Genomic DNA, 13,384 nt, shown 5'->3' on the forward strand with positions numbered 1-13,384 from the left:
GATTTTCAAGCAGCCAACCAATATACAATATCCCTACAATACTCATCAACCATCATTAGTCACATGCATACCCAACCATTTGCTTCAAACCCACCAAAATCACATTTCCTAGCCTTCACATACTCCCAAATTCGAGATTGAGGGCTTATGAATTCCGGTCACTATCCCACAATCCCTACCATGATAACATCCTACTTAAACCCATTATTAAACTTTGCGTAAAATCTAGGGATTGTAAGTAGAAGGTCTTGTGAGTTTCCCTCTTGAATTCTCAAGGTTTGTTCAAGAATTGTAGAGTATAATTTGATAGAGCTTCTCCCCCTCTCTCTCTAAATTGATACCCTCACTCTAAAACATCAAGTTATATATTATAAAATGAACCCCCTTATTTCAAAATAGGGTTGGATAAGAAAATTTTCAAAAATACCCCCCTCGATGTCAATTATGTGGTGCAATTCCGTGGTAACAGAACAGATATGTGGCCAGCAGAATGGCCACAAAATGGTATGTCAATTCCACAATGCCATTTCGCGATAGCATAATGGTTATGCAGCAAGCAAAATGGCCACAAAATAATTTTCTAATTCTGGGTTGGTTTTGGTCAATTCCTCGATGCAATTTCGCGGCAGCATAATGGTTATACGGCCAGCATAATGGCCACAAAATGATTTTCAAATTTGAGTTGCTTCTGATTCATTCCGTGGTGATTCCGTGGTCAGCGAAACAGATCTGCGATAGCATAATGGACCACAGAATTATCGTTTTCTACAAATTCTTCTACCAACTCCACGATGCATTGCACAATCCAAAAATCCAATTTGTGGCACATTAGCTTATCTTGGCACCATAAAAACTTAAATCCTTGGTGAACTTTTACGGGGCCTTACATCCTCCCCTGCTTAGGATCATTCATCCTAGAATGAGGAGCAGAGCCAAAACACCCAACATAACTCATCTATTCTTTCACACATCACAAGCCCCCAAATTTTTTAGAAATTTCGGCAGAGTCTTCTATATAATTAGGCCTATCTACCTGCCAGAGAATCATCAAAACCACTCCTAACAATACATCCATGACTCAACAAAGCATCAAAATATATATCGATAACACCAATCTCAACATTACAGGCATTACATTATCAAAAGTGGCATCTGGACATGAATTGTACATATTTAAATCATAACACATAGAAAGTAAACTAGCCACAACCATTTGGCTATACAAACAAGTAAGAATAATTTCTTTCAACAACATCCTCGGCCTTCGAGGTGACATCCTTGACACATAGACTTCGCCATAGCACTTTGACTGAGGCAATCTCAACTTCCGGACTTGTCCAACAAGGATGATAATTAGGTACCTCTCATAAGTCAATTACCCATTAACTTCACCTTCAATAGCTTTCACCGGAATAATAGACAAGGGATTTCCAACTGCCTTCTTGGACATAGACACATGAAGCACCGGGTGCATGGAGGACAACGACGGGGAAGCATCATACTCATAGTTTGGCCTATTTCCTTCAAGATTCCATAAGACCCAATGTGAACTACACCTACTTTACCTTTATTAACAATTCGCACAATATCTTCATGGAGAGAATCTTGAGGATAACCCATTCACTTTCTTCAACTCTAAATCTCTACGTCGAACACCCGAATTAAACTCTTGGCGACCTTCAACAATTATTCTATGATGCGCTAGAATGAATATGACCATAGAGTTTCCTACCCAATATGTTTGATCATGGAATGATGATTCTTCATTGACATGCTTGAACCTACAACCCCGGTAAGTTGAATGCAAATAGGGACGGCGGGGTTCGAGATTGGGCTGGAATTATTCAAGAATCCATCAATATGCTGAGTAGGGGCATTTCAGGAGGTTATATCCTAAGAGGTATGAAGGTTACTACCAATAGCGCTGATATGGTTAATCATTGTGATGACATCATTGATTCGACCAACGAGACCTATAATTAACTAGTACACATTGATAATGTGGGAACCATGTACATGATCATGAGATGTAAAAGAAGTGAGTCATTTTAGATATGAGATATATGAGAGGCATGATCGGGAGGATAAAGACGTTAGCATCCGTTATTCTTGGAAGACGATGGGTTATGAAAGGGATAGTAGCAATTGTTTTATTCCATATGTGATTTGCTCGCCAAAAAAGTAAGCCTTAAGGAGAAATTGCCAAGTACGTAACACCAGTTGCATCCTAGAGTGTAGGGAAAATCAGTTTAACTTGAAAGGAGAAGATTATTGCACCACAAATGTTATAGAGGTTTCAAAAATACATGAAGTTGCATTACGCTCTTAACAGTATCTGACACAAAGAATCTACGCCCCAAGCCAATGAGATTGAAAAAAAAAGAGGTTGAACACTTGTGAGGTTATTATTCTGGCAGCTTAACCCTTTCCGACAGTTGATCCTATATGAGAGGAATAGAGGTGCGATAAACTTGTCTTTCAAATCAATATGCTCATGATATATGCCAAAATCTGAAACATCCATCTGAAGTAGGGAGGGAAAGGTCGCAGTAAGACTACTTAACTTCAACCATACACGAGGGAAACCATGTATCTAGGACATCCTATTATTGGGATAAAATCATGCATGAGTTGGAGAGGTTCTAATGGTTAATATGATGCTCCAGGGAGAAAGGCAAATGATAAACCCCTATCCACCCAGGGATATGGGATATTAAGGATAGTAAACTCTCTGCACATGATAATGACATAGTAAATGATTCTAAAAGCCGAGTGCTAAAGATAACAGAACCCAGGAAGGCATTATAGAGTAATCATGGAAGGTTTGCGAATGTTCATAATGAGCTCGCCACGAGTTTTGTGACTTGAAAAGTACCCGGATGCTAATGAAGGATGGTAGAGAAGAACATGAGAAACAGACATGATGCTATGATAACCCCAAAAGTGTATTCGGACTTGATGGAGAGCCTATTAAGAATCCTATGAGAAAGGAAGTGTTACAGCGACATATGGAAGGATGCGATCTCTCATGGTTATCCAACATGTGTCGGGAAACTAGCACAATGAATTTACTAACTAAGGATCACAGTCAGAACACATTGTAGAGGTGTAAAGAGGGAATGAACATTTGTTATGAGGTAGATATATTTTTGCCATAATAACTCTCAAACTGCAATACCATGCCACACCATGGGCAACTACAATACTAGGAACAAGGTAAGTTACTTACTGCGGAATGATCTAAGTGGGCATGAAAGTTATACTGAGATGGGCAAACAAAAGATCTTCCTATGACGGATGTGTGAGGATCTCAAATTTCAGAGAGACTTTATGCGGACAAGTGACCATTTCAATTGACATGTACATATATGATGGGTGCTGAGATATGATATTATATTGTTAGACAGTGAAAAGAGTTCATGATAATATTCACAAAGGAGTAAAGTGATTCCTTAAATCCTATGATCCACATACACATGAGAGGGAGAGAGTGTGTGACTTAAGAAAGATCTCACGCAAGGCTGTTTTACATTAGATTCGATGCCATATAGGTAAATGTTATGATGGTGTGTGCATAAGTGAACAGATGTTACCCATTTGAATCAGAAGGTTATATAAGAAATTCATTAGGTACAGTCCCTTGAGAATTTAGGGAAGCAAGTTAGAAGCATTAGCCCAAGGTTATAACTCAATTCAAGGAAATCATTATAGAACTCAGTTCCTCAAGAGGTTGTAAGTAAAATAATTGTGATAAAGAGGCTTCACGAATAATGCGTCTCGTTCAAAGAGTAGGTATATGCAATGTTTTGTGATTCAGTGTCTTGTTAAGGCCATATTTATGTAGGCTCTTCAATGCAGATGCACATATATAACAAGGAAAAGTATGTGGTGTTCAGAATGACGTAGCAAGGAGTGACTTACTTGGTGACTTTAGGTTGACGGGGCAGTGCCTTAACTGATGCCCCTCGACTCAACATCCATAACATACATTGGTACCATAGTGAGATACCCCCCGAATGACATCTCCTACACTTATCACAATGGGGATGAGATCCGCTAAACTGACTCGTCCCACCGACCTGATTTTTACCCTTCCTGCATGCATCATAAACATTCCCACTACCCTTCCTCCAGGCCCCCATGGCAGGAGTACCCATCTCTGCACTGGTTTGCTATGTGGGCCTTTAGAATTGCCCAAGCCTACCACCCTAGCACGCTCCTGAGCATACTCACAACACAACGCCAAATATTCCCTCCCACATATCGGGCAGAGCGGGATGGGTGTACCCAACCTAGGGCATTTGTTCTTCTTGTGCCCTGTATTCCCACAACCATAACATATTTCAAGAGTCATCCAGCATGTCCCCAAGTGGCACTTCTTACAAATCGAACATTCCGGCTTATTGGTACCAACAACCCTCTTTCGCTTCTTAGATGCTCTCACCACATGATCTAGTGGCGTGGTGATATTGATAGGAACAAGGGCACTTCCCCTAGCAACTAGTTCTTCCAATCCCTCCACGGCTCGACCCATTCTCCCAACAAGCTTTTTTGCAATCTCCCCCAGATTCAGTGGCGGGGTCACCCCTTCAATGCTGCTTCAAACTCGTGGATTACTCATCTGGAAAAGAAATCATAACGAGGGAATTAGCTTCCTATCTTGAGCTCTATCGCACGATCTTAGAGTATCAAAGAAGGGTGACATTTCTAAATATCCATGTAGCCTCTTAATTATAGAAGTGATTGACAACACACAGATAAGAAAGACTCTACAAGACACAGCTCGAAGACATCCTAGGACACCTTAAAACCTTAGGCTCTGATACCAAGTTGGTCACACCCCGACCTCGGGGAGAGCGACCGATGCTCAACCGAGATACCCCGGTCAAGCAAGCCTACTTGATGCCTTCTACCCAACCTTACCCATGAAAAGTGATACCACAATATAAGAATCAATAACAAGAAATAGACATGAGAAGAGTAAAGTGTTCCATATTCTTTTTCCATTACTCAAAGAAGCTTCATTTACAATTTTCAAAATATTACAAGTTCAAAGTTATGAGGGAAAAACATGTTTGATTAATACCAACACTTCTAGTTTATTACCCAACATCGAATACCACCCACATCATATTTACGAAGCCTCTAAGTATAACTGAAGAGTAGTATGGAAGTGTCGGCGACAAGGCCACAGCTATACCTCAAAACATAATGTACAACATCAAGTGACATAAGGGCCGGAACAGAAAAGGGCTCACCAAAACCTGCTGAGTAGAGGGTAACTACTAACGAGGATTAAAGTTGGCCGCTAACGAACTACCTGCATCCATTAAAGATACAGCGCCCCCGACAAAAGAAACGTTAGTACATGTGGAATAATACTAGTATGCAAAGCTAAATGTCCTCTTTCAAAATAGAATACCAATATAAGAAGGGGAAACCATGGAAGCAACAAGTAACAATCAATGATATCCAAATGCCAAGTTAAAATATAATAATTTTCAAAATATGAAAATAATATTATTTTTGGTTGGGAGATCATTAGCACTGATATACCACCGTATTTTTAGCACGGAGTCCGATCACGCCCGATCGGCTAGGCCATCTCTCCACAAACAATGTGGATTGACATATGATACGAAAAAAAGAGTGTTACCAAGAGTAGGAACCACCATGCGCGCGACACGGTGTCCGATCTGCACCCGATTGGCTATGCCGCCTTCCCGCATATGTCGTGTGTGGGTCGACTTCTAATCCAAGGTTATCAACATTCTCATGCCAATCAAGGGGAATAATCTCAATATGTCAATCCCATCCTAATTAAGGGGAATAATCACAATCCACCCCTACACTGGCACATGTAGTTTTGGGTGTAGGCCTTACGACCCTCGCTTCCTCGACTCGCTAATGATACTCCCAAAAATATTTTGTTTTGCACACAAAGGAAACAAAAATATAAATACTTTCACCTCATAACCTTTCACACCATATATCGCTTCATTAGTACTTTCAACCACTCACAACATCATTTTCTCATTGGTTCTCTTGGCCATACATATGATTATTCACTCATGGCACGATGGCCGTATCTCATATTACACGCTCTCACTTCTTTACTTTCAAGGATCATCATCATAAACATCAACATATGGAATATTCCGAAAATCATAACTTTAAGTTCATTAGCAATGAAGGTTTTAAACACAATAGATTTCTTTCCAAAGAACGGAGCACAATGACTGGCAATCAAAGCACAAGTTAAAATCATAAACGAGTAATACACCATTTCTTTTTGAAATACTTCTCTAAAAAGGCAATGCACAGTTTCATATCATGGGTAAATAAGAACTCAAAACACATTGGAAACACTTACAAAGAAGGTCATGGTGATTTATAATGGAAACACAAATTCAACTCATACGCTCTAGTTAGTACAACCATGGTCATATTTTATATCTCACTCTCACTTCTTTCACTTCCAAACATCGTCATAGTTTATCAACAATAAGAGCATTTGGAAATAGAGAGTTGATATGTATATGAGCTATAAGAATCTTAAGCACATTGGATTTTCTCTCCAAGTTAAGCATAAAGAACTTTTATTTCGAACATGAATTGAAGTTATAACATTTTAATACCTAAACCATACTTGAACACATTCCCGAAGGAAATCATGATGTGATAGGAGTAATTTGGAATACTTTTTGAGTACATACATCTTTTTGACACTTTACTTACTTGAGATAATAGAAGTTATTAGGAACAACTCGAAACATGGGAATTAGGAACCTGGGCCAACCATACTTGAAACTTACGAGAACATCATGGAATTCGATTTCTAAAAGAAGAGTTTAGCCAACATACCTTTCTTGAGCTTTTCTTAGATTACTACAACGTCCCAATACTTCTAGCAACCTCAATCTATAGAAACATAACCAAATTTAGCCATAGTTAGGAAGGTGTTCTTAGATTTAGTCCATTTTGACATTTCATCAAACACCTAATATGCGAAATCGATTACAAGGTTCCATAATAGAAATTCCTCTACCATCACCATGGATTTTCAAGCAGTCAACCAATATACAATATCCCTACAATACCCATCAACCATCATTAGTCACATGCATGCCCAACCATTTGCTTCAAAGCCACCAAAACTACATTTCCTAGTCTTCACATACTCCCAAATTCGAGATTGAGGGCTTATGGATTCCGGTCACCATCCCACAATCCCCATCATGATAACATCCTACTTAAACCCATTATTAAACTTTGCATAAAATCTAGGGATGAAGTCTTACCTTGTAAGTAGAAGGTCTTGTGAGTTTTCCTCTTGAATTCCCAAGGTTTGAGCAAGAATTGGATAGTATAATTTGATAGAGCTTCTCTCTCTCTCTCTCTAAATTGATACCCTCACTCTAAAATATCAAGTTATATATTATAAAATGACCCCCTAAAGCCTTATATCAAAATAGGATCGGATAAGAAAATTTTCAAAAATAACCCAGATGTCAATTATGTGGTGCAATTCCGTGATAGCAGAACAGATATGAAGCCCGCAGAATGGCCACAAAATAGTATGTCAATTCCGCGATGCCATTTCGCAGTAGCAGAATGGTTATGCGGCAAGCACAATGGCCGCAAAATAGTTTTCAAATTCTAGGTTGGTTCTGGTCAATTCCGCGATGCAATTTCGCGGCAACATAATGGTTATGCGGTTAGTAGAATGGCCACAAAATAGTTTTCAAATTTGAGTTGCTTCTGATTTATTCCGTGGTGATTCCGTGGTCAGCGGAACAAATCCGCTATAGCATAATGGACCACAGAATTGTCATTTTCTACAAATTCTTCTACCAACTCCACGATACATTGCACAATCCATAAATCAGGTTTGTGGCACATTAGCTTACCTTGGCACCATAAAAACTTAAATTCTTGGTTAACTTTTACGGGGCCTTACATTTTTGTCTATCTATCTGAAATTTCAATGAACATATTATTGATAATAATGTTAAATTGAAATTTTTTTCTTTTCGTTAATTTTTAATTGTACTTCGCTTTGGGTATGGTTCTATTTTGAGACAGAAAACTAAAGGGACAGTGAAAAATATTTTAATATAATTCTAATTTACAAGCACTCCTTAATTAAAATATCTCCTATTTTATTTTTTCCTATCTATCTGAAATTTCGATGAGCAAATTGTTGATAATAAATGTGAAGTATGTTAACTTTTGGGAAAATAATACTGTATAGCCGCTCTCAATTTAATAGCCGAAAAATATATTTTTTTGTATATATATATATATATATATATATATACATACACACACATTTTTGTATGTAAAAAAATATATATAAATTTTATACTTTTTTGCGACTACCGGATATAAATAGATTCTACCGGGGGCTAAAAATGATCTTTGCCCACAAATTTTGGTGCATATACATGTATTTCGCTGCAGCAGCATGACATACTCACCCATCTTGTCTCTAAAAAAGTAATATTTCGTTACAATTCACAAGGTAGAAGATCCCGGTGAAGAAAAGCAGCCAAATTGGTGGTTGTGTGGTGATTTGGAGTGCTGACTGAGAAGGAATAGTAAGTGTCCCGTGGGCCTTTTCTTTTCATGAATAACCTTCCATGGTGGACTCAAAGAGAATCAACAGTTGTCAGAGTAATACGAATGCTAGATTTTTAAGAATATTTAAAAATATTAGTGTTAGTAATGAAGATATATCTCTGACGAACCAACATTTGACGGGCAAAAAAGAGTCTCAAACTCAAGAGATTTTGATGGAATCTTACTATTTGATGAATAAAGATGGTAGTTATATAAACATCCTATTTGATGCATGGCTTTGCATGTATATAGAGAATGGCTTTCCTGTTACCGTTTGAAGTGTCAGCGTAATTTTCGCTATTTAAAAATATTGGTGTTAGTAAACCACTAACACCACTATAGTTTAGAGTGGTGACCCAACTATGTCTTATAAAAAAGACTAAGCGGTCGTTATAAATATAATCCGGTTTACAAGTCCGGAGTCGAATATCACAAAGAACTAAGGCTTAGCTACAGTTGTTCAATATTGCTAAGAAACACAAGTCCAAACAATTTTCTAGTTATAAAGATTTAATTTTTATTTCAAATAATTAGCTAACAAATATTATAAAGCAGTAAAATTATCAACTAACAAGGATGAAATTGGAGACAAGCCTAAGGAGGTCTAGAATTATGATTTTCCTAATTGTCGGAATCCTTCCGGCTACGTCTTCTGTAATTTCGCCTAAGTATTCTCTACGGATCGTGAGTACTTCGGGTGTCATAATTATCTCTCGAGCAACTACCATAATTTACTAGACGTATTCTCTCAAACTACGCTAGCTGGCACTAATTCACCGCTCACTACAATCGTACCAAGGTTTCGTTATCTCTAATCCCACCTTTAAACCCTCCGTATTGATCTCTCATATACGTTAGGAGTGATGTTGTTCAACAACTACCTAAATGTGTACTCTCTCTCGAGCAATATACATACTAAATAGGCACAGTTAACTGATGGTCATTCAATCAACAACAATAAACACATAGTTGAATAAGTAGAGAAATCCAACGGCTCAATTATATAAAAATATAACAAGAATTTATTCTACAAAAGGTTCTATCAAAACTCTAGAATTAGCTGTTCATAATAGTATGCAAAACTACAATACTAGAATTCATAACCAATAATGAAAGTAGGAAGAAGGAAGTTAAAAACTCATAGAAGAATTCTTTGCCTTGCTCCTGGTGTGTTCTTGCCTCCTTAAGTCGAAATCCCATCTCCAAAAACATCCCCTTTGGTTGAATCTGCCCTAAAAACGACTCTCATTTGGTTGTATCTACCCTAAAAACAGCCCTCTTTGTTAAGACATGTGTTAGGGAGTATTTATAGGCTAGGATTGAAGTCCTTGAATCCAAACCCGGGTCAGAATCTTTTAACCCGTGACTTTTAATTACGTGGCTATAGACCTCGTGAAGCCTGGTCTGTAGTGCGGTCAACCTGGCTATAGACCTCGCGAAGCCTGGTCTGTAGCGCAGTCAACCTGGCTATAGACCTCGCGAAGCCTGGTGTGTAGCGCGGTCAACCTGGCTATAGACCCTCGCGAAGCCTGATCTGTAGCACGGTTTGGGTACTTGTCAATTTTGTGCTATTTTCGTCCTCTTTTGTGCAACATTCACTCGTCTTTGTCTTCCAATGCTCCTACACATAAAACAACACAATTTAGCTTAAATGTCATACAATAAATCACTAAACCAACAAAATATAGGGCGAGTAATGTGCTAAAAGTATAGCATTTTGGCCTAACATCACTACCCCACACTTAAACGTTGCTCGTCCTCGAGTCAACCACCAATTCCTAGAGCACTTTTATTTCTTTTAGCACATCTGAAACACACCATACCTATGACTATGGTTGATAGCAACAATTAAACTTTAGCATATGCCTTCAAACTTCCCTTTACTTTATGTCATACTTCAAAAATTTATTCAACAAAAAGACAACATGTTTATAACAATCCTAACCTCACAAACTGACTCAATATCACAATGCATTCATGGCTTGAACACTAATCATCATAGAGAAATCTAATAACGTCACTTATCCCTTGCGAAATCATGTGTCCTCATAACACGAACAAGAGAGTAAGTTGAATCCACACATTCGAATCAAATACTCAAATATATTTTAAGGATTCACATATATCAAAGAAATTCGTCACTCTCACAAAGAAGTCACATGCATGCACAAAATACCATAGGCTTGCCCATTATATAAACCTCTACTAATGTAGGCTTACTCAATCTAAAATCAATTAGGACTTTTTATGGATGTAATGTGGGCTAAAGGACGGGTAGGATAAATTTAGGAATGGTGACTAACCCTCCTAAGCACTTTAACACATCACAAAATTAATTATAAGCGCATTTTCTTCCACCCAAGTGCAATTTCACCAACAATTTCATCCCCAAAGTATTTTCTCTTTCTTTAAGCACTACTTTAATTAATACACACTAGCAAATACAAGATATGCTTATTTTCCATTGCTATATTTTTTTTTTCTTTTCAACAATACTCTTTTTTTTTCTTATACCATTCTCACTAGTGGTGTATTCCTTACAATATAAGTGCACCTTTCTTTCTTTCATTGGTTCCACTCAAAATCTACCCAAGTTCCATCCTTTCTTCTTTTAGCGCTCATTTTACAATTAAAGTACTTTAAGAGGTAAAATGATCAAAATAATAATAATTAAGAACAAAGGGGTATAGGCTTGTAATGTGGTTGCCAAATAAAAGCTTATAGGCTCAAAAGAGTTGACTAGGGATAATTTTTTATTGTGGTAAGCATTAAGCTCAAACAAATCAAAGAAAGCCTAAAATTATTTTTCAAACCGAGCAAAACCTAAAATTTCGCTTCAACTCACATGCCGGGCAAGTTCTAGACTCTAATGCAATGACATGGACTATACACTTTCTCATCACACATGGCACATGACTAACTAAGGACGGTTCTATTCCGATTTTCAAATAATAAAAGTATTCACGGAGCCACAAAATATTAAGCATCAAGCACAAAGTGAACACGAGCCAAGAAAATGAGACATGGGCGTCAATAGACATGCTATCTAACTCAACAAGGCATCATAAGCAACTTCAAACTATAGGGAAGGTAATGCACATGTTAGAACCTAAATATGCTACTATCAAACAAGTCAAAAGGGCACCTAGAAATTTTATCTTCCTTCTTTTATTCCCTAAATCCTATTATAATCTAAAAATTTAAAAACTATGACCCGATTCAAACTACATCCCATGAAAAAGAATCGAGTTACAAAGAAAAACCACGGGGGATTATTACTACCTACAAAAATAAAAGAAATATTTTTGAATTTTTCTATTTCTTTAAAAAAAATAAAAAATTATCACACTTTAAACCCTCAAAGAAATTATCTAGGATATCCATCGTCGGGAAAAGTCGAATCTTTTTCCATTTTTCTAAAAAAAATATTATTCAATTAAACTAACACAGCTAAAATATCATAGAAAGTCACCCCATGCTTAAAATTGTGCATTGTCCCCAATGCACGCCATAAATAATAAGAGGGTAAAAGAAACTCCCTAGTAGGCCAAAGGCCGAAGCACTAATAGCTCATGGGGTACTCAGACTTCATCCAGGACTGGTCCTTCGTGCGGGTACCTCACACTTAGTTCCAACTATCTGGTTTGATGTTGCATCCTTCTAATAGCTTTGCTTTTCATGCTCCTAGAAAATCAAAATTTGACACTACAAAAATAATATAATTTAAAAATAAAAAATAAAAATAAAAGAAAAGAAAAGAAAGCAGTAAAGCTGGGTTGCCTCCCAACAAACGCTTGATTTAACGTCGCGGCACGACGTGAATCAACTTTACCACTTTTCTCTCCACTTCAAACTTATGAATTGGACCCCAAGTTTTGCTTCAAGCTTATGATTACGCTCCTGGGGTGGTGGAATGAATCTAACTGGCCCAAGGAATCAATATAGTATTCTGCACTTCTTGGCCTTTAGATGAGGTGTGTAATCCCGACTTTCTGGCAAGAAGAATTCCAGAATGTAGTCACCTTGTTCCTCATTCCTTGACTCCTCAAGTGGCTTGGATGACTCTATTTCTATATCATCATCCAAACACAATGTGGAAAAATACTTGGAGTGTGGACCAATGCGCTCAACTATATGAACATTGGGACTCTCTACATCCTCAATACCAATGACACTAGAGTCAACTAAATATGTATCCTCAATATCCTTGGTTGACTCTAGTATCTCTTTTACAACACCGGCATCCTCAAATTCTAGTTTGATTGGTTGTTGGTGTTCTACTCTGACCTCCTCCATTAGAACCTCAATTTCGGTATCTAATTCATGCTCTTCTTGGCTACTATCCACAATATTGGCTCGTTGAGCATTAAATGTTTCAACTAGTTGACTCACTTGTGCCTCCAAGTTACAAATAGTAGCATCTTGCCTTTGCATGTGCAGTTGTTTCTCATTATTTTGTTCCACAAGACACCTTAGCATATCCTTGATCTCTTTCAGGTAATCATCCATGGGTTCTTTATTCCTATTAATTTCACAAGAAAAGGAAGAACCATCAAAGTAAGGGGTAAGGGGAAGATAAGAAATATAAGCACAACCATGAAAGTGACCATCTTGACCACCACACATATCACATACATTCCACAAATATGATTGAGTTGGTGCACATAACTCGCTCTTGGGAATATTTTGACAATTTTGCCACAGGTGATTTTCTCCACAATACACACAAGGAAGATCAATAGTAGAATTACCAACATCAAAA

Source organism: Nicotiana tabacum, chromosome 23 (genome assembly GCF_000715075.1).
Source record: "Nicotiana tabacum cultivar K326 chromosome 23, ASM71507v2, whole genome shotgun sequence".
NCBI classification, from domain to species: Eukaryota; Viridiplantae; Streptophyta; class Magnoliopsida; order Solanales; family Solanaceae; genus Nicotiana; species Nicotiana tabacum.